Genomic DNA, 19968 nt, shown 5'->3' with positions numbered 1-19968 from the left:
AGAAGTTGTTTCCTTGGTGATGAGATCAATTCTCACCGCCAGGAAATCCCATCTTGTCCTTTTCCATTCACTTTAAAACTGAAAATTCCATATAATTGAAGTTCTTATAAACAAATACAAAACAAACCACACAGAACCTCAGAAAGAGTTTTCTGATAAAGGCAATCAGAAAGGATTGATCAGTCTTTCCGTCATTTCCAGCACATCCGACAACAGTCTCCAAAGAGAAACAGGTCCGTTTTGTCTGAATGACTTGACATCAACCAAGTTTGTTGGTGATGTTGCTTGACAGTAAATATAATGCACTGTTACATTGTTGAGGACAGCTGAGCATAAGCATGACTGCTGGCTGAATGTCAGAAGTTGCATTCAAACACGTGCCAGTACGAGACTGCAACTATAGCGCAGTGCGTCGGACTCCTCGTCCATCCTGACATCTTCCAGGACCATCTTTGGAAAGTGTGAAACTAACAAGTGCTTGCTTGCTCAGAAGGCAAAGATTGAATTGAGAAAAAGGCCCTTTCTTTTTGAACTGAATTGTCAAGCAGGGCGTCTACTGAGGTGTTTTGCTTGTGGAGTAACCAAGATACTCAGTAGTTGCAATGTAGTGGAACTATGTCTGTTGGCAGCGCCAGGACATTCTTCAGCCTACAGCCCTAGGGAAAGCTTGAGCGTCCATCCAAATTAACAGGCTGTGTGTTGCAGCAGCACAGAAGAGGACCGTGCTTTGTGTACTGTTGAAGTTCCAAAGCACTTGTCCCACCCACTCTTTGTGTCCACTCTTGCATTTTCATGAGTCTGGGGAAATATTTGGATTTGAATATGAAGTTAAGAAAGTTACATGAGCTGAGGGATGAAAGTACTGAGTAAATTAGCAAACCAGATAGAAGTAAACATGAGACTAGCATTGAAGGAAGGACAGGAGTAATCAACGCCTGTGGGTGGGCTTGAACCACCAACCTTTCGGTTAACAGCCGAACGCGCTAGCCTACTGCGCCACAGAGACAACATGTGTGGAAAATACCATTCTGATTATAGTGCTTGTTGGTAAATGATGACATGTCATTTCTTATTTGAAATGGACTAAAAAGTCTGTTTGTGAGAGATTGCATTTGAATTGGTTTTTCATGCCACTTCATCCATTGAGGAAACAAAGTGTGCATCCCAGCTCGTCTGTGACCCATCTTCGACATGTTTGTTCAAGTGTGTCAGTTCCTCGTTAGTATAGTGGACAGTATCTCCGCCTGTCACGCGGAAGACCAGGGTTCGATTCCCTGACGGGGAGAGCCCTTTTCTAGTTCAGCCTTCAACTGGCTCCTAGAAAACACATTATCTTGCACCAACCCCTATTTGCTGGTGAAACCTCTATCAACTCCTACACACTCACCGTGGGGTCACAAAAATGGCCGCCTTCTTTGCAAGAATCAACAGGTAATTCATGAACCCCACAATTCTTTGTGACTCAAATATTTATTCTAAATGCACTGTCTGTTTCACAACATTTGTCCACATCTAAAGCTTTAGTGCTTCTGTCCTATATGGCACTTGTCACATTTCTGCTTCTTTTCAAAGACAGCTTTCAAAGAAGGACATGACATTGTTTTCTCACAATTAAGGTTAGGTTTTGGTAAGTTCAACAAGATGCCCACTGTGCATTACAGCTAAGTCGTCAGACCGATTGTTCTAATGCAATGACTTGACACCTCTTTCAATAGCATCCAATGACAGCCAGGTAGCCCTTAATCCTCCCGGAATAAGGACAAATACAATTTGTAACTTGTCTGACAAAGACCTAAGAAGTTGTTTCCTTGGTGATGAGATCAATCCTCACCGCCAGGAAATCCCATCTTGTCCTTTTCCATTCACTTTAAAATTGAAAATTCCATATAATTGAAGTTCTTATAAACAAATACAAAACAAACCACACAGAACCTTAGAAAGAGTTTTCTGATAAAGGCAATCAGAAAGGATTGATCAGTCTTTCCGTCATTTTCAGCACATCCGACAACAGTCTCCAAAGAGAAACAGGTCCGTTTTGTCTGAATGACTTGACATCAACCAAGTTTGTTGGTGATGTTGCTTGACAGTAAATATAATGCACTGTTACATTGTTGAGGACAGCTGAGCATAAGCATGACTGCTGGCTGAATGTCAGAAGTTGCATTCAAACACGTGCCAGTACGAGACTGCAACTATAGCGCAGTGCGTCGGACTCCTCGTCCATCCTGACATCTTCCAGGACCAGCTTTGGAAAGTGTGAAACTAACAAGTGCTTGCTTGCTCAGAAGGCAAAGATTGAATTGAGAAAAAGGCCCTTTCTTTTTGAACTGAATTGTCAAGCAGGGTGTCTACTGAGGTGTTTTGCTTGTGGAGTAACCAAGATACTCAGTAGTTGCAAAGTAGTGGAACTATGTCTGTTGGCAGCGCCAGGACATTCTTCAGCCTACAGCCCTAGGGAAAGCTTGAGCGTCCATCCAAATTAACAGGCTGTGTGTTGCAGCAGCACAGAAGAGGACCGTGCTTTGTGTACTTTTGAAGTTCCAAAGCACTTGTCCCACCCACTCTTTGTGTCCACTCTTGCATTTTCATGAGTCTGGGGAAATATTTGGATTTGAATATGAAGTTAAGAAAGTTACATGAGCTGAGGGATGAAAGTACTGAGTAAATTAACTAACCAGATAGAAGTAAACATGAGACTAGCATTGAAGGAAGGACAGGAGTAATCAACGCCTCTGGGTGGGCTTGAACCACCAACCTTTCGGTTAACAGCCGAACGCGCTAGCCTATTGCGCCACAGAGACAACATGTGTGGAAAATACCATTCTGATTATAGTGCTTGTTGGTAAATGATGACATGTCATTTCTTATGTGAAATGGACTAAAAAGTCTGTTTGTGAGAGATTGCATTTGAATTGGTTTTTCATGCCACTTCATCCATTGAGGAAACAAAGTGTGCATCCCAGCTCGTCTGTGACCCATCTTCGACATGTTTGTTCAAGTGTGTCAGTTCCTCGTTAGTATAGTGGACAGTATCTCCGCCTGTCACGCGGAAGACCAGGGTTCGATTCCCTGACGGGGAGAGCCTTTTTCTAGTTCAGCTTTCAACTGGCTCCTAGAAAACACATTATCTTGCACCAACCCCTATTTGCTGGTGAAACCTCTATCAACTCCTACACACTCACTGTGGTGTCACAAAAATGGCCGCCTTCTTTGCAAGAATCAACAGGTAATTCATGAACCCCTCAATTTTGTGTGATTCAAATATTTATTCTAAATGCACTGTCTGTTTCACAACATTTGTCCACATCTAAAGCTTTAGTGCTTCTGTCCTATATGGCACTTGTCACATTTCTGCTTCTTCTCAAAGACAGCTTTCAAAGAAGGACATGACATTGTTTTCTCACAATTAAGGTTAGGTTTTGGTAAGTTCAACAAGATGCCCACTGTGCATTACAGCTAAGTCGTCAGACCGATTGTTCTAATGCAATGACTTGACACCTCTTTCAATAGCATCCAATGACAGCCAGGTAGCCCTTAATCCTCCCGGAATAAGGACAAATACAATTTGTAACTTGTCTGACAAAGACCTAAGAAGTTGTTTCCTTGGTGATGAGATCAATTCTCACCGCCAGGAAATCCCATCTTGTCCTTTTCCATTCACTTTAAAACTGAAAATTCCATATAATTGAAGTTCTTATAAACAAATACAAAACAAACCACACAGAACCTCAGAAAGAGTTTTCTGATAAAGGCAATCAGAAAGGATTGATCAGTCTTTCCGTCATTTCCAGCACATCCGACAACAGTCTCCAAAGAGAAACAGGTCCGTTTTGTCTGAATGACTTGACATCAACCAAGTTTGTTGGTGATGTTGCTTGACAGTAAATATAATGCACTGTTACATTGTTGAGGACAGCTGAGCATAAGCATGACTGCTGGCTGAATGTCAGAAGTTGCATTCAAACACGTGCCAGTACGAGACTGCAACTATAGCGCAGTGCGTCGGACTCCTCGTCCATCCTGACATCTTCCAGGACCATCTTTGGAAAGTGTGAAACTAACAAGTGCTTGCTTGCTCAGAAGGCAAAGATTGAATTGAGAAAAAGGCCCTTTCTTTTTGAACTGAATTGTCAAGCAGGGCGTCTACTGAGGTGTTTTGCTTGTGGAGTAACCAAGATACTCAGTAGTTGCAATGTAGTGGAACTATGTCTGTTGGCAGCGCCAAGACATTCTTCAGCCTACAGCCCTAGGGAAAGCTTGAGCGTCCATCCAAATTAACAGGCTGTGTGTTGCAGCAGCACAGAAGAGGACCGTGCTTTGTGTACTGTTGAAGTTCCAAAGCACTTGTCCCACCCACTCTTTGTGTCCACTCTTGCATTTTCATGAGTCTGGGGAAATATTTGGATTTGAATATGAAGTTAAGAAAGTTACATGAGCTGAGGGATGAAAGTACTGAGTAAATTAGCAAACCAGATAGAAGTAAACATGAGACTAGCATTGAAGGAAGGACAGGAGTAATCAACGCCTGTGGGTGGGCTTGAACCACCAACCTTTCGGTTAACAGCCGAACGCGCTAGCCTACTGCGCCACAGAGACAACATGTGTGGAAAATACCATTCTGATTATAGTGCTTGTTGGTAAATGATGACATGTCATTTCTTATTTGAAATGGACTAAAAAGTCTGTTTGTGAGAGATTGCATTTGAATTGGTTTTTCATGCCACTTCATCCATTGAGGAAACAAAGTGTGCATCCCAGCTCGTCTGTGACCCATCTTCGACATGTTTGTTCAAGTGTGTCAGTTCCTCGTTAGTATAGTGGACAGTATCTCCGCCTGTCACGCGGAAGACCAGGGTTCGATTCCCTGACGGGGAGAGCCCTTTTCTAGTTCAGCCTTCAACTGGCTCCTAGAAAACACATTATCTTGCACCAACCCCTATTTGCTGGTGAAACCTCTATCAACTCCTACACACTCACCGTGGGGTCACAAAAATGGCCGCCTTCTTTGCAAGAATCAACAGGTAATTCATGAACCCCACAATTCTTTGTGACTCAAATATTTATTCTAAATGCACTGTCTGTTTCACAACATTTGTCCACATCTAAAGCTTTAGTGCTTCTGTCCTATATGGCACTTGTCACATTTCTGCTTCTTTTCAAAGACAGCTTTCAAAGAAGGACATGACATTGTTTTCTCACAATTAAGGTTAGGTTTTGGTAAGTTCAACAAGATGCCCACTGTGCATTACAGCTAAGTCGTCAGACCGATTGTTCTAATGCAATGACTTGACACCTCTTTCAATAGCATCCAATGACAGCCAGGTAGCCCTTAATCCTCCCGGAATAAGGACAAATACAATTTGTAACTTGTCTGACAAAGACCTAAGAAGTTGTTTCCTTGGTGATGAGATCAATTCTCACCGCCAGGAAATCCCATCTTGTCCTTTTCCATTCACTTTAAAATTGAAAATTCCATATAATTGAAGTTCTTATAAACAAATACAAAACAAACCACACAGAACCTTAGAAAGAGTTTTCTGATAAAGGCAATCAGAAAGGATTGATCAGTCTTTCCGTCATTTCCAGCACATCCGACAACAGTCTCCAAAGAGAAACAGGTCCGTTTTGTCTGAATGACTTGACATCAACCAAGTTTGTTGGTGATGTTGCTTGACAGTAAATATAATGCACTGTTACATTGTTGAGGACAGCTGAGCATAAGCATGACTGCTGGCTGAATGTCAGAAGTTGCATTCAAACACGTGCCAGTACGAGACTGCAACTATAGCGCAGTGCGTCGGACTCCTCGTCCATCCTGACATCTTCCAGGACCAGCTTTGGAAAGTGTGAAACTAACAAGTGCTTGCTTGCTCAGAAGGCAAAGATTGAATTGAGAAAAAGGCCCTTTCTTTTTGAACTGAATTGTCAAGCAGGGTGTCTACTGAGGTGTTTTGCTTGTGGAGTAACCAAGATACTCAGTAGTTGCAATGTAGTGGAACTATGTCTGTTGGCAGCGCCAGGACATTCTTCAGCCTACAGCCCTAGGGAAAGCTTGAGCGTCCATCCAAATTAACAGGCTGTGTGTTGCAGCAGCACAGAAGAGGACCGTGCTTTGTGTACTTTTGAAGTTCCAAAGCACTTGTCCCACCCACTCTTTGTGTCCACTCTTGCATTTTCACGAGTCTGGGGAAATATTTGGATTTGAATATGAAGTTAAGAAAGTTACATGAGCTGAGGGATGAAAGTACTGAGTAAATTAACTAACCAGATAGAAGTAAACATGAGACTAGCATTGAAGGAAGGACAGGAGTAATCAACGCCTCTGGGTGGGCTTGAACCACCAACCTTTCGGTTAACAGCCGAACGCGCTAGCCTATTGCGCCACAGAGACAACATGTGTGGAAAATACCATTCTGATTATAGTGCTTGTTGGTAAATGATGACATGTCATTTCTTATTTGAAATGGACTAAAAAGTCTGTTTGTGAGAGATTGCATTTGAATTGGTTTTTCATGCCACTTCATCCATTGAGGAAACAAAGTGTGCATCCCAGCTCGTCTGTGACCCATCTTCGACATGTTTGTTCAAGTGTGTCAGTTCCTCGTTAGTATAGTGGACAGTATCTCCGCCTGTCACGCGGAAGACCAGGGTTCGATTCCCTGACGGGGAGAGCCTTTTTCTAGTTCAGCCTTCAACTGGCTCCTAGAAAACACATTATCTTGCACCAACCCCTATTTGCTGGTGAAACCTCTATCAACTCCTACACACTCACTGTGGTGTCACAAAAATGGCCGCCTTCTTTGCAAGAATCAACAGGTAATTCATGAACCCCTCAATTTTGTGTGATTCAAATATTTATTCTAAATGCACTGTCTGTTTCACAACATTTGTCCACATCTAAAGCTTTAGTGCTTCTGTCCTATATGGCACTTGTCACATTTCTGCTTCTTCTCAAAGACAGCTTTCAAAGAAGGACATGACATTGTTTTCTCACAATTAAGGTTAGGTTTTGGTAAGTTCAACAAGATGCCCACTGTGCATTACAGCTAAGTCGTCAGACCGATTGTTCTAATGCAATGACTTGACACCTCTTTCAATAGCATCCAATGACAGCCAGGTAGCCCTTAATCCTCCCGGAATAAGGACAAATACAATTTGTAACTTGTCTGACAAAGACCTAAGAAGTTGTTTCCTTGGTGATGAGATCAATTCTCACCGCCAGGAAATCCCATCTTGTCCTTTTCCATTCACTTTAAAACTGAAAATTCCATATAATTGAAGTTCTTATAAACAAATACAAAACAAACCACACAGAACCTCAGAAAGAGTTTTCTGATAAAGGCAATCAGAAAGGATTGATCAGTCTTTCCGTCATTTCCAGCACATCCGACAACAGTCTCCAAAGAGAAACAGGTCCGTTTTGTCTGAATGACTTGACATCAACCAAGTTTGTTGGTGATGTTGCTTGACAGTAAATATAATGCACTGTTACATTGTTGAGGACAGCTGAGCATAAGCATGACTGCTGGCTGAATGTCAGAAGTTGCATTCAAACACGTGCCAGTACGAGACTGCAACTATAGCGCAGTGCGTCGGACTCCTCGTCCATCCTGACATCTTCCAGGACCATCTTTGGAAAGTGTGAAACTAACAAGTGCTTGCTTGCTCAGAAGGCAAAGATTGAATTGAGAAAAAGGCCCTTTCTTTTTGAACTGAATTGTCAAGCAGGGCGTCTACTGAGGTGTTTTGCTTGTGGAGTAACCAAGATACTCAGTAGTTGCAATGTAGTGGAACTATGTCTGTTGGCAGCGCCAAGACATTCTTCAGCCTACAGCCCTAGGGAAAGCTTGAGCGTCCATCCAAATTAACAGGCTGTGTGTTGCAGCAGCACAGAAGAGGACCGTGCTTTGTGTACTGTTGAAGTTCCAAAGCACTTGTCCCACCCACTCTTTGTGTCCACTCTTGCATTTTCATGAGTCTGGGGAAATATTTGGATTTGAATATGAAGTTAAGAAAGTTACATGAGCTGAGGGATGAAAGTACTGAGTAAATTAGCAAACCAGATAGAAGTAAACATGAGACTAGCATTGAAGGAAGGACAGGAGTAATCAACGCCTGTGGGTGGGCTTGAACCACCAACCTTTCGGTTAACAGCCGAACGCGCTAGCCTACTGCGCCACAGAGACAACATGTGTGGAAAATACCATTCTGATTATAGTGCTTGTTGGTAAATGATGACATGTCATTTCTTATTTGAAATGGACTAAAAAGTCTGTTTGTGAGAGATTGCATTTGAATTGGTTTTTCATGCCACTTCATCCATTGAGGAAACAAAGTGTGCATCCCAGCTCGTCTGTGACCCATCTTCGACATGTTTGTTCAAGTGTGTCAGTTCCTCGTTAGTATAGTGGACAGTATCTCCGCCTGTCACGCGGAAGACCAGGGTTCGATTCCCTGACGGGGAGAGCCCTTTTCTAGTTCAGCCTTCAACTGGCTCCTAGAAAACACATTATCTTGCACCAACCCCTATTTGCTGGTGAAACCTCTATCAACTCCTACACACTCACCGTGGGGTCACAAAAATGGCCGCCTTCTTTGCAAGAATCAACAGGTAATTCATGAACCCCACAATTCTTTGTGACTCAAATATTTATTCTAAATGCACTGTCTGTTTCACAACATTTGTCCACATCTAAAGCTTTAGTGCTTCTGTCCTATATGGCACTTGTCACATTTCTGCTTCTTCTCAAAGACAGCTTTCAAAGAAGGACATGACATTGTTTTCTCACAATTAAGGTTAGGTTTTGGTAAGTTCAACAAGATGCCCACTGTGCATTACAGCTAAGTCGTCAGACCGATTGTTCTAATGCAATGACTTGACACCTCTTTCAATAGCATCCAATGACAGCCAGGTAGCCCTTAATCCTCCCGGAATAAGGACAAATACAATTTGTAACTTGTCTGACAAAGACCTAAGAAGTTGTTTCCTTGGTGATGAGATCAATTCTCACCGCCAGGAAATCCCATCTTGTCCTTTTCCATTCACTTTAAAATTGAAAATTCCATATAATTGAAGTTCTTATAAACAAATACAAAACAAACCACACAGAACCTTAGAAAGAGTTTTCTGATAAAGGCAATCAGAAAGGATTGATCAGTCTTTCCGTCATTTCCAGCACATCCGACAACAGTCTCCAAAGAGAAACAGGTCCGTTTTGTCTGAATGACTTGACATCAACCAAGTTTGTTGGTGATGTTGCTTGACAGTAAATATAATGCACTGTTACATTGTTGAGGACAGCTGAGCATAAGCATGACTGCTGGCTGAATGTCAGAAGTTGCATTCAAACACGTGCCAGTACGAGACTGCAACTATAGCGCAGTGCGTCGGACTCCTCGTCCATCCTGACATCTTCCAGGACCAGCTTTGGAAAGTGTGAAACTAACAAGTGCTTGCTTGCTCAGAAGGCAAAGATTGAATTGAGAAAAAGGCCCTTTCTTTTTGAACTGAATTGTCAAGCAGGGTGTCTACTGAGGTGTTTTGCTTGTGGAGTAACCAAGATACTCAGTAGTTGCAATGTAGTGGAACTATGTCTGTTGGCAGCGCCAGGACATTCTTCAGCCTACAGCCCTAGGGAAAGCTTGAGCGTCCATCCAAATTAACAGGCTGTGTGTTGCAGCAGCACAGAAGAGGACCGTGCTTTGTGTACTTTTGAAGTTCCAAAGCACTTGTCCCACCCACTCTTTGTGTCCACTCTTGCATTTTCACGAGTCTGGGGAAATATTTGGATTTGAATATGAAGTTAAGAAAGTTACATGAGCTGAGGGATGAAAGTACTGAGTAAATTAACTAACCAGATAGAAGTAAACATGAGACTAGCATTGAAGGAAGGACAGGAGTAATCAACGCCTCTGGGTGGGCTTGAACCACCAACCTTTCGGTTAACAGCCGAACGCGCTAGCCTATTGCGCCACAGAGACAACATGTGTGGAAAATACCATTCTGATTATAGTGCTTGTTGGTAAATGATGACATGTCATTTCTTATTTGAAATGGACTAAAAAGTCTGTTTGTGAGAGATTGCATTTGAATTGGTTTTTCATGCCACTTCATCCATTGAGGAAACAAAGTGTGCATCCCAGCTCGTCTGTGACCCATCTTCGACATGTTTGTTCAAGTGTGTCAGTTCCTCGTTAGTATAGTGGACAGTATCTCCGTCTGTCACGCGGAAGACCAGGGTTCGATTCCCTGACGGGGAGAGCCTTTTTCTAGTTCAGCCTTCAACTGGCTCCTAGAAAACACATTATCTTGCACCAACCCCTATTTGCTGGTGAAACCTCTATCAACTCCTACACACTCACTGTGGTGTCACAAAAATGGCCGCCTTCTTTGCAAGAATCAACAGGTAATTCATGAACCCCTCAATTTTGTGTGATTCAAATATTTATTCTAAATGCACTGTCTGTTTCACAACATTTGTCCACATCTAAAGCTTTAGTGCTTCTGTCCTATATGGCACTTGTCACATTTCTGCTTCTTCTCAAAGACAGCTTTCAAAGAAGGACATGACATTGTTTTCTCACAATTAAGGTTAGGTTTTGGTAAGTTCAACAAGATGCCCACTGTGCATTACAGCTAAGTCGTCAGACCGATTGTTCTAATGCAATGACTTGACACCTCTTTCAATAGCATCCAATGACAGCCAGGTAGCCCTTAATCCTCCCGGAATAAGGACAAATACAATTTGTAACTTGTCTGACAAAGACCTAAGAAGTTGTTTCCTTGGTGATGAGATCAATTCTCACCGCCAGGAAATCCCATCTTGTCCTTTTCCATTCACTTTAAAACTGAAAATTCCATATAATTGAAGTTCTTATAAACAAATACAAAACAAACCACACAGAACCTCAGAAAGAGTTTTCTGATAAAGGCAATCAGAAAGGATTGATCAGTCTTTCCGTCATTTCCAGCACATCCGACAACAGTCTCCAAAGAGAAACAGGTCCGTTTTGTCTATATGACTTGACATCAACCCATTTTGTTTGTGATGTTTCTTGACAGTAAATATAATGCACTGTTACATTGTTGAGGACAGCTGAGCATAAGCATGACTGCTGGCTGAATGTCAGAAGTTGCATTCAAACACGTGCCAGTACGAGACTGCAACTATAGCGCAGTGCGTCGGACTCCTCGTCCATCCTGACATCTTCCAGGACCAGCTTTGGAAAGTGTGAAACTAACAAGTGCTTGCTTGCTCAGAAGGCAAACATTGAATTGAGAAAAAGGCCCTTTCTTTTTGAACTGAATTGTCAAGCAGGGCGTCTACTGAGGTGTTTTGCTTGTGGAGTAACCAAGATACTCAGTAGTTGCAATGTAGTGGAACTATGTCTGTTGGCAGCGCCAGGACGTTCTTCAGCCTACAGCCCTAGGGAAAGCTTGAGCGTCCATCCAAATTAACAGGCTGTGTGTTGCAGCAGCACAGAAGAGGACCGTGCTTTGTGTACTTTTGAAGTTCCAAAGCACTTGCCCCACCCACTCTTTGTGTCCACTCTTGCATTTTCATGAGTCTGGGGAAATATTTGGATTTGAATATGAAGTTAAGAAAGTTACATGAGCTGAGGGATGAAAGTACTGTGTAAATTAGCTAACCAGATAGAAGTAAACATGAGACTAGCATTGAAGGAAGGACAGGAGTAATCAACGCCTCTGGGTGGGCTTAAACCACCAACCTTTCGGTTAACAGCCGAACGCGCTAGCCTATTGCGCCACAGAGACAACATGTGTGGAAAATACCATTCTGATTATAGTGCTTGTTGGTAAATGATGACATGTCATTTCTTATTTGAAATGGACTAAAAAGTCTGTTTGTGAGAGATTGCATTTGAATTGGTTTTTCATGCCACTTCATCCATTGAAGAAACAAAGTGTGCATCCCAGCTCGTCTGTGACCCATCCTCGACATGTTTGTTCAAGTGTGTCAGTTCCTCGTTAGTATAGTGGACAGTATCTCCGCCTGTCACGCGGAAGACCAGGGTTCGATTCCCTGACGGGGAGAGCCCTTTTCTAGTTCAGCCTTCAACTGGCTCCTAGAAAACACATTATCTTGCACCAACCCCTATTTGCTGGTGAAACCTCTATCAACTCCTACACACTCACTGTGGTGTCACAAAAATGGCCGCCATCTTTGCAAAAATCAACAGGTAATTCATGAACCCCACAATTCTTTGTGACTCAAATATTTATTCTAAATGCACTGTCTGTTTCACAACATTTGTCCACATCTAAAGCTTTAGTGCTTCTGTCCTATATGGCACTTGTCACATTTCTGCTTCTTTTCAAAGACAGCTTTCAAAGAAGGACATGACATTGTTTTCTCACAATTAAGGTTAGGTTTTGGTAAGTTCAACAAGATGCCCACTGTGCATTACAGCTAAGTCGTCAGACCGATTGTTCTAATGCAATGACTTGACACCTCTTTCAATAGCATCCAATGACAGCCAGGTAGCCCTTAATCCTCCCGGAATAAGGACAAATACAATTTGTAACTTGTCTGAGAAAGACCTAAGAAGTTGTTTCCTTGGTGATGAGATCAATTCTCACCGCCAGGAAATCCCAACTTGTCCTTTTCCATTCACTTTAAAACTGAAAATTCCATATAATTGAAGTTCTTATAAACAAATACAAAACAAACCACACAGAACCTCAGAAAGAGTTTTCTGATAAAGGCAATCAGAAATGATTGATCAGTCTTTCCGTCATTTCCAGCACATCCGACAACAGTCTCCAAAGAGAAACAGGTCCGTTTTGTCTGAATGACTTGACATCAACCAAGTTTGTTGGTGATGTTGCTTGACAGTAAATATAATGCACTGTTACATTGTTGAGGACAGCTGAGCATAAGCATGACTGCTGGCTGAATGTCAGAAGTTGCATTCAAACACGTGCCAGTACGAGACTGCAACTATAGCGCAGTGCGTCGGACTCCTCGTCCATCCTGACATCTTCCAGGACCAGCTTTGGAAAGTGTGAAACTAACAAGTGCTTGCTTGCTCAGAAGGCAAAGATTGAATTGAGAAAAAGGCCCTTTCTTTTTGAACTGAATTGTCAAGCAGGGCGTCTACTGAGGTGTTTTGCTTGTGGAGTAACCAAAATACTCAGTAGTTGCAATGTAGTGGAACTATGTCTGTTGGCAGCGCCAAGACGTTCTTCAGCCTACAGCCCTAGGGAAAGCTTGAGCGTCCATCCAAATTAACAGGCTGTGTGTTGCAGCAGCACAGAAGAGGACCATGCTTTGTGTACTTTTGAAGTTCCAAAGCACTTGTCCCAGCCACTCTTTGTGTCCACTCTTGCATTTTCATGAGTCTGGGGAAATATTTGGATTTGAATATGAAGTTAAGAAAGTTAGATGAGCTGAGGGATGAAAGTACTGAGTAAATTAGCTAACCAGATAGAAGTAAACATGAGACTAGCATTGAAGGAAAGCCAGGAGTAATCAACGCCTCTGGGTGGGCTTGAACCACCAACCTTTCGGTTAACAGCCGAACGCGCTAGCCTATTGCGCCACAGAGACAACATGTGTGGAAAATACCATTCTGATTATAGTGCTTGTTGGTAAATGATGACATGTCATTTCTTATTTGAAATGGACTAAAAAGTCTGTTTGTGAGAGATTGCATTTGAATTGGTTTTTCATGCCACTTCATCCATTGAGGAAACAAAGTGTGCATCCCAGCTCGTCTGTGACCCATCTTCGACATGTTTGTTCAAGTGTGTCAGTTCCTCGTTAGTATAGTGGACAGTATCTCCGCCTGTCACGCGGAAGACCAGGGTTCGATTCCCTGACGGGGAGAGCCCTTTTCTAGTTCAGCCTTCAACTGGCTCCTAGAAAACACATTATCTTGCACCAACCCCTATTTGCTGGTGAAACCTCTATCAACTCCTACACACTCACTGTGGTGTCACAAAAATGGCTGCCTTCTTTGCAAGAATCAACAGGTAATTCATGAACCCCACAATTCTTTCTGATTCAAATATTTATTCTAAATGCACTGTCTGTATCACATCAATTGTCCACATCTAAAGCTTTAGTGCTTCTGTCCTATATGGCACTTGTCACATTTCTGCTTCTTTTCAAAGACAGCTTTCAAAGAAGGACATGACATTGTTTTCTCACAATTAAGGTTAGGTTTTGGTAAGTTCAACAAGATGCCCACTGTGTATTACAGCTAAGTCGTCAGACCGATTGTTCTAATGCAATGACTTGACACCTCTTTCAATAGCATCCAATGACAGCCAGGTAGCCCTTAATCCTCCCGGAATAAGGACAAATACAATTTGTAACTTGTCTGACAAAGACCTAAGAAGTTGTTTCCTTGGTGATGAGATCAATTCTCACCGCCAGGAAATCCCATCTTGTCCTTTTCCATTCACTTTAAAACTGAAAATTCCATATAATTGAAGTTCTTATAAACAAATACAAAACAAACCACACAGAACCTCAGAAAGAGTTTTCTGATAAAGGCAATCAGAAAGGATTGATCAGTCTTTCCGTCATTTCCAGCACATCCGACAACAGTCTCCAAAGAGAAACAGGTCCGTTTTGTCTGAATGACTTGACATCAACCAAGTTTGTTGGTGATGTTGCTTGACAGTAAATATAATGCACTGTTACATTGTTGAGGACAGCTGAGCATAAGCATGACTGCTGGCTGAATGTCAGAAGTTGCATTCAAACACGTGCCAGTACGAGACTGCAACTATAGCGCAGTGCGTCGGACTCCTCGTCCATCCTGACATCTTCCAGGACCAGCTTTGGAAAGTGTGAAACTAACAAGTGCTTGCTTGCTCAGAAGGCAAAGATTGAATTGAGAAAAAGGCCCTTTCTTTTTGAACTGAATTGTCAAGCAGGGCGTCTACTGAGGTGTTTTGCTTGTGGAGTAACCAAGATACTCAGTAGTTGCAATGTAGTGGAACTATGTCTGTTGGCAACGCCAAGACGTTCTTCAGCGTACAGCCCTAGGGAAAGCTTGAGCGTCCATCCAAATTAACAGGCTGTGTGTTGCAGCAGCACAGAAGAGGACCATGCTTTGTGTACTTTTGAAGTTCCAAAGCACTTGTCCCAGCCACTCTTTGTGTCCACTCTTGCATTTTCATGAGTCTGGGGAAATATTTGGATTTGAATATGAAGTTAAGAAAGTTACATGAGCTGAGGGATGAAAGTACTGAGTAAATTAGCTAACCAGATAGAAGTAAACATGAGACTAGCATTGAAGGAAGGACAGGAGTAATCAACGCCTCTGGGTGGGCTTGAACCACCAACCTTTCGGTTAACAGCCGAACGCGCTAGCCTATTGCGCCACAGAGACAACATGTGTGGAAAATACCATTCTGATTATAGTGCTTGTTGGTAAATGATGACATGTCATTTCTTATTTGAAATGGACTAAAAAGTCTGTTTGTGAGAGATTGCATTTGAATTGGTTTTTCATGCCACTTCATCCATTGAGGAAACAAAGTGTGCATCCCAGCTCGTCTGTGACCCATCTTCGACATGTTTGTTCAAGTGTGTCAGTTCCTCGTTAGTATAGTGGACAGTATCTCCGCCTGTCACGCGGAAGACCAGGGTTCGATTCCCTGACGGCGAGAGCCCTTTTCTAGTTCAGCCTTCAACTGGCTCCTAGAAAACACATTATCTTGCACCAACCCCTATTTGCTGGTGAAACCTCTATCAACTCCTACACACTCACAGTGGTGTTACAAAAATGGCCGCCTTCTTTGCAAGAATCAACAGGTAATTCATGAACCCCACATTTCTTTGTGACTCAAATATTTATTCTAAATGCACTGTCTGTATCACAACATTTGTCCACATCTAAAGCTTTAGTGCTTCTGTCCTATATGGCACTTGTCACATTTCTGCTTCTTTTCAAAGACAGCTTTCAAAGAAGGGCATGACATTGTTTTCTCACAATTAAGGTTAGGTTTTGGTAAGTTCAACAAGATGCCCACTGTGCATTACAGCTAAGTCGTCAGACCGATTGTTCTAAAGCCATGACTTGACACCTCTTTCAATAGCATCCAATGACAGCCAGGTAGCCCTTAATCCTCCCGGAATAAGGACAAATACAATTTGTAACTTGTCTGACAAAGACCTAAGAAGTTGTTTCCTTGGTGATGAGATCAATTCTCACCGCCAGGAAATCCCATCTTGTCCTTTTCCATTCACTTTAAAACTGAAAATTCCATATAATTGAAGTTCTTATAAACAAATACAAAACAAACCACACAGAACCTCAGAAAGAGTTTTCTGATAAAGGCAATCAGAAAGGACTGATCAGTCTTTCCGTCATTTCCAGCACATCCGACAACAGTCTCCAAAGAGAAACAGGTCTGTTTTGTCTGAATGACTTGACATCAACCAAGTTTGTTGGTGATGTTGCTTGACAGTAAATATAATGCACTGTTACATTGTTGAGGACAGCTGAGCATAAGCATGACTGCTGGCTGAATGTCAGAAGCTGCATTCAAACACGTGCCAGTACGAGACTGCAACTATAGCGCAGTGCGTCGGACTCCTCGTCCATCCTGACATCTTCCAGGACCAGCTTTGGAAAGTGTGAAACTAACAAGTGCTTGCTTGCTCAGAAGGCAAAGATTGAATTGAGAAAAAGGCCCTTTCTTTTTGAACTGAATTGTCAAGCAGGGCGTCTACTGAGGTGTTTTGCTTGTGGAGTAACCAAAATACTCAGTAGTTGCAATGTAGTGGAACTATGTCTGTTGGCAGCGCCAAGACGTTCTTCAGCCTACAGCCCTAGGGAAAGCTTGAGCGTCCATCCAAATTAACAGGCTGTGTGTTGCAGCAGCACAGAAGAGGACCATGCTTTGTGTACTTTTGAAGTTCCAAAGCACTTGTCCCAGCCACTCTTTGTGTCCACTCTTGCATTTTCATGAGTCTGGGGAAATATTTGGATTTGAATATGAAGTTAAGAAAGTTAGATGAGCTGAGGGATGAAAGTACTGAGTAAATTAGCTAACCAGATAGAAGTAAACATGAGACTAACATTGAAGGAAAGCCAGGAGTAATCAACGCCTCTGGGTGGGCTTGAACCACCAACCTTTCGGTTAACAGCCGAACGCGCTAGCCTATTGCGCCACAGAGACATGTGTGGAAGATACCATTCTGATTATAGTGCTTGTTGGTAAATGATGACATGTCATTTCTTATTTGAAATGGACTAAAAAGTCTGTTTGTGAGAGATTGCATTTGAATTGGTTTTTCATGCCACTTCATCCATTGAGGAAACAAAGTGTGCATCCCAGCTCGTCTGTGACCCATCTTCGACATGTTTGTTCAAGTGTGTCAGTTCCTCGTTAGTATAGTGGACAGTATCTCCGCCTGTCACGCGGAAGACCAGGGTTCGATTCCCTGACGGCGAGAGCCCTTTTCTAGTTCAGCCTTCAACTGGCTCCTAGAAAACACATTATCTTGCACCAACCCCTATTTGCTGGTGAAACCTCTATCAACTCCTACACACTCACAGTGGTGTTACAAAAATGGCCGCCTTCTTTGCAAGAATCAACAGGTAATTCATGAACCCCACATTTCTTTGTGACTCAAATATTTATTCTAAATGCACTGTCTGTATCACAACATTTGTCCTCATCTAAAGCTTTAGTGCTTCTGTCCTATATGGCACTTGTCACATTTCTGCTTCTTTTCAAAGACAGCTTTCAAAGAAGGGCATGACATTGTTTTCTCACAATTAAGGTTAGGTTTTGGTAAGTTCAACAAGATGCCCACTGTGCATTACAGCTAAGTCGTCAGACCGATTGTTCTAATGCCATGACTTGACACCTCTTTCAATAGCATCCAATGACAGCCAGGTAGCCCTTAATCCTCCCGGAATAAGGACAAATACAATTTGTAACTTGTCTGACAAAGACCTAAGAAGTTGTTTCCTTGGTGATGAGATCAATTCTCACCGCCAGGAAATCCCATCTTGTCCTTTTCCATTCACTTTAAAACTGAAAATTCCATATAATTGAAGTTCTCATAAACAAATACAAAACAAACCACACAGAACCTCAGAAAGAGTTTTCTGATAAAGGCAATCAGAAAGGATTGATCAGTCTTTCCGTCATTTCCAGCACATCCGACAACAGTCTCCAAAGAGAAACAGGTCCGTTTTGTCTGAATGACTTGACATCAACCAAGTTTGTTGGTGATGTTGCTTGACAGTAAATATAATGCACTGTTACATTGTTGAGGACAGCTGAGCATAAGCATGACTGCTGGCTGAATGTCAGAAGTTGCATTCAAACACGTGCCAGTACGAGACTGCAACTATAGCGCAGTGCGTCGGACTCCTCGTCCATCCTGACATCTTCCAGGACCAGCTTTGGAAAGTGTGAAACTAACAAGTGCTTGCTTGCTCAGAAGGCAAAGATTGAATTGAGAAAAAGGCCCTTTCTTTTTGAACTGAATTGTCAAGCAGGGCGTCTACTGAGGTGTTTTGCTTGTGGAGTAACCAAGATACACAGTAGTTGCAATGTAGTGGAACTATGTCTGTTGGCAGCGCCAGGACATTCTTCAGCCTACAGCCCTAGGGAAAGCTTGAGCGTCCATCCAAATTAACAGGCTGTGTGTTGCAGCAGCACAGAAGAGGACCATGCTTTGTGTACTTTTGAAGTTCCAAAGCACTTGTCCCAGCCACTCTTTGTGTCCACTCTTGCATTTTCATGAGTCTGGGGAAATATTTGGATTTGAATATTAAGTTAAGAAAGTTACATGAGCTGAGGGATGAAAGTACTGAGTAAATTAGCTAACCAGATAGAAGTAAACATGAGACTAGCATTGAAGGAAGGACAGGAGTAATCAACGCCTCTGGGTGGGCTTGAACCACCAACCTTTCGGTTAACAGCCGAACGCGCTAGCCTATTGCGCCACAGAGACAACATGTGTGGAAAATACCATTCTGATTATAGTGCTTGTTGGTAAATGATGACATGTCATTTCTTATTTGAAATGGACTAAAAAGTCTGTTTGTGAGAGATTGCATTTGAATTGGTTTTTCATGCCACTTCATCCATTGAAGAAACAAAGTGTGCATCCCAGCTCGTCTGTGACCCATCCTCGACATGTTTGTTCAAGTGTGTCAGTTCCTCGTTAGTATAGTGGACAGTATCTCCGCCTGTCACGCGGAAGACCAGGGTTCGATTCCCTGACGGGGAGAGCCCTTTTCTAGTTCAGCCTTCAACTGGCTCCTAGAAAACACATTATCTTGCACCAACCCCTATTTGCTGGTGAAACCTCTATCAACTCCTACACACTCACTGTGGTGTCACAAAAATGGCCGCCTTCTTTGCAAGAATCAACAGGTAATTCATGAACCCCACAATTCTTTCTGATTCAAATATTTATTCTAAATGCACTGTCTGTATCACATCAATTGTCCACATCTAAAGCTTTAGTGCTTCTGTCCTATATGGCACTTGTCACATTTCTGCTTCTTTTCAAAGACAGCTTTCAAAGAAGGACATGACATTGTTTTCTCACAATTAAGGTTAGGTTTTGGTAAGTTCAACAAGATGCCCACTGTGCATTACAGCTAAGTCGTCAGACCGATTGTTCTAAAGCCATGACTTGACACCTCTTTCAATAGCATCCAATGACAGCCAGGTAGCCCTTAATCCTCCCGGAATAAGGACAAATACAATTTGTAACTTGTCTGACAAAGACCTAAGAAGTTGTTTCCTTGGTGATGAGATCAATTCTCACCGCCAGGAAATCCCATCTTGTCCTTTTCCATTCACTTTAAAACTGAAAATTCCATATAATTGAAGTTCTTATAAACAAATACAAAACAAACCACACAGAACCTCAGAAAGAGTTTTCTGATAAAGGCAATCAGAAAGGACTGATCAGTCTTTCCGTCATTTCCAGCACATCCGACAACAGTCTCCAAAGA

At 42.4% G+C, this 19968-nt stretch overlaps 16 non-coding genes across 16 annotated transcripts; 8 read left to right on the top strand and 8 right to left on the bottom strand.

The window, feature by feature from the left end:
• The first annotated feature begins 1213 nt into the window (after positions 1-1213).
• On the top strand, positions 1214-1285 carry trnad-guc (transfer RNA aspartic acid (anticodon GUC)). Its single transcript has one exon. It is a non-coding gene; the product is annotated as a tRNA-Asp (tRNA).
• Positions 1286-2727: 1442 nt separating this feature from the next.
• On the bottom strand, positions 2728-2801 carry trnan-guu (transfer RNA asparagine (anticodon GUU)). The gene has a single exon. It is a non-coding gene; the product is annotated as a tRNA-Asn (tRNA).
• Positions 2802-3008: 207 nt separating this feature from the next.
• trnad-guc (transfer RNA aspartic acid (anticodon GUC)) lies at positions 3009-3080 on the top strand. The gene has a single exon. It is a non-coding gene; the product is annotated as a tRNA-Asp (tRNA).
• A 1723-nt stretch (positions 3081-4803) lies between these two features.
• On the top strand, positions 4804-4875 carry trnad-guc (transfer RNA aspartic acid (anticodon GUC)). Its single transcript has one exon. It is a non-coding gene; the product is annotated as a tRNA-Asp (tRNA).
• Positions 4876-6317: 1442 nt separating this feature from the next.
• On the bottom strand, positions 6318-6391 carry trnan-guu (transfer RNA asparagine (anticodon GUU)). The gene has a single exon. It is a non-coding gene; the product is annotated as a tRNA-Asn (tRNA).
• Positions 6392-6598: 207 nt separating this feature from the next.
• Positions 6599-6670, top strand: trnad-guc (transfer RNA aspartic acid (anticodon GUC)). Its single transcript has one exon. It is a non-coding gene; the product is annotated as a tRNA-Asp (tRNA).
• Positions 6671-8393: 1723 nt separating this feature from the next.
• trnad-guc (transfer RNA aspartic acid (anticodon GUC)) lies at positions 8394-8465 on the top strand. The gene has a single exon. It is a non-coding gene; the product is annotated as a tRNA-Asp (tRNA).
• A 1442-nt stretch (positions 8466-9907) lies between these two features.
• Positions 9908-9981, bottom strand: trnan-guu (transfer RNA asparagine (anticodon GUU)). The gene has a single exon. It is a non-coding gene; the product is annotated as a tRNA-Asn (tRNA).
• Positions 9982-11702: 1721 nt separating this feature from the next.
• Positions 11703-11776, bottom strand: trnan-guu (transfer RNA asparagine (anticodon GUU)). The gene has a single exon. It is a non-coding gene; the product is annotated as a tRNA-Asn (tRNA).
• Positions 11777-11983: 207 nt separating this feature from the next.
• On the top strand, positions 11984-12055 carry trnad-guc (transfer RNA aspartic acid (anticodon GUC)). Its single transcript has one exon. It is a non-coding gene; the product is annotated as a tRNA-Asp (tRNA).
• A 1442-nt stretch (positions 12056-13497) lies between these two features.
• trnan-guu (transfer RNA asparagine (anticodon GUU)) lies at positions 13498-13571 on the bottom strand. Its single transcript has one exon. It is a non-coding gene; the product is annotated as a tRNA-Asn (tRNA).
• Positions 13572-13778: 207 nt separating this feature from the next.
• On the top strand, positions 13779-13850 carry trnad-guc (transfer RNA aspartic acid (anticodon GUC)). The gene has a single exon. It is a non-coding gene; the product is annotated as a tRNA-Asp (tRNA).
• A 1442-nt stretch (positions 13851-15292) lies between these two features.
• trnan-guu (transfer RNA asparagine (anticodon GUU)) lies at positions 15293-15366 on the bottom strand. The gene has a single exon. It is a non-coding gene; the product is annotated as a tRNA-Asn (tRNA).
• A 1721-nt stretch (positions 15367-17087) lies between these two features.
• On the bottom strand, positions 17088-17161 carry trnan-guu (transfer RNA asparagine (anticodon GUU)). Its single transcript has one exon. It is a non-coding gene; the product is annotated as a tRNA-Asn (tRNA).
• Positions 17162-18879: 1718 nt separating this feature from the next.
• trnan-guu (transfer RNA asparagine (anticodon GUU)) lies at positions 18880-18953 on the bottom strand. Its single transcript has one exon. It is a non-coding gene; the product is annotated as a tRNA-Asn (tRNA).
• A 207-nt stretch (positions 18954-19160) lies between these two features.
• trnad-guc (transfer RNA aspartic acid (anticodon GUC)) lies at positions 19161-19232 on the top strand. The gene has a single exon. It is a non-coding gene; the product is annotated as a tRNA-Asp (tRNA).
• Positions 19233-19968: the final 736 nt, after the last annotated feature.

The sequence above is a fragment of the Oryzias latipes genome, chromosome 11 (genome assembly GCF_053564925.1).
Source record: "Oryzias latipes strain Hd-rR chromosome 11, Olatipes_Hd-rR_3.1".
Lineage (NCBI taxonomy): Eukaryota > Metazoa > Chordata > Actinopteri > Beloniformes > Adrianichthyidae > Oryzias > Oryzias latipes.
The sequence above is the reverse complement of the archived record's forward strand: the minus strand, read 5'-3'. Positions and strand labels throughout refer to the sequence as shown.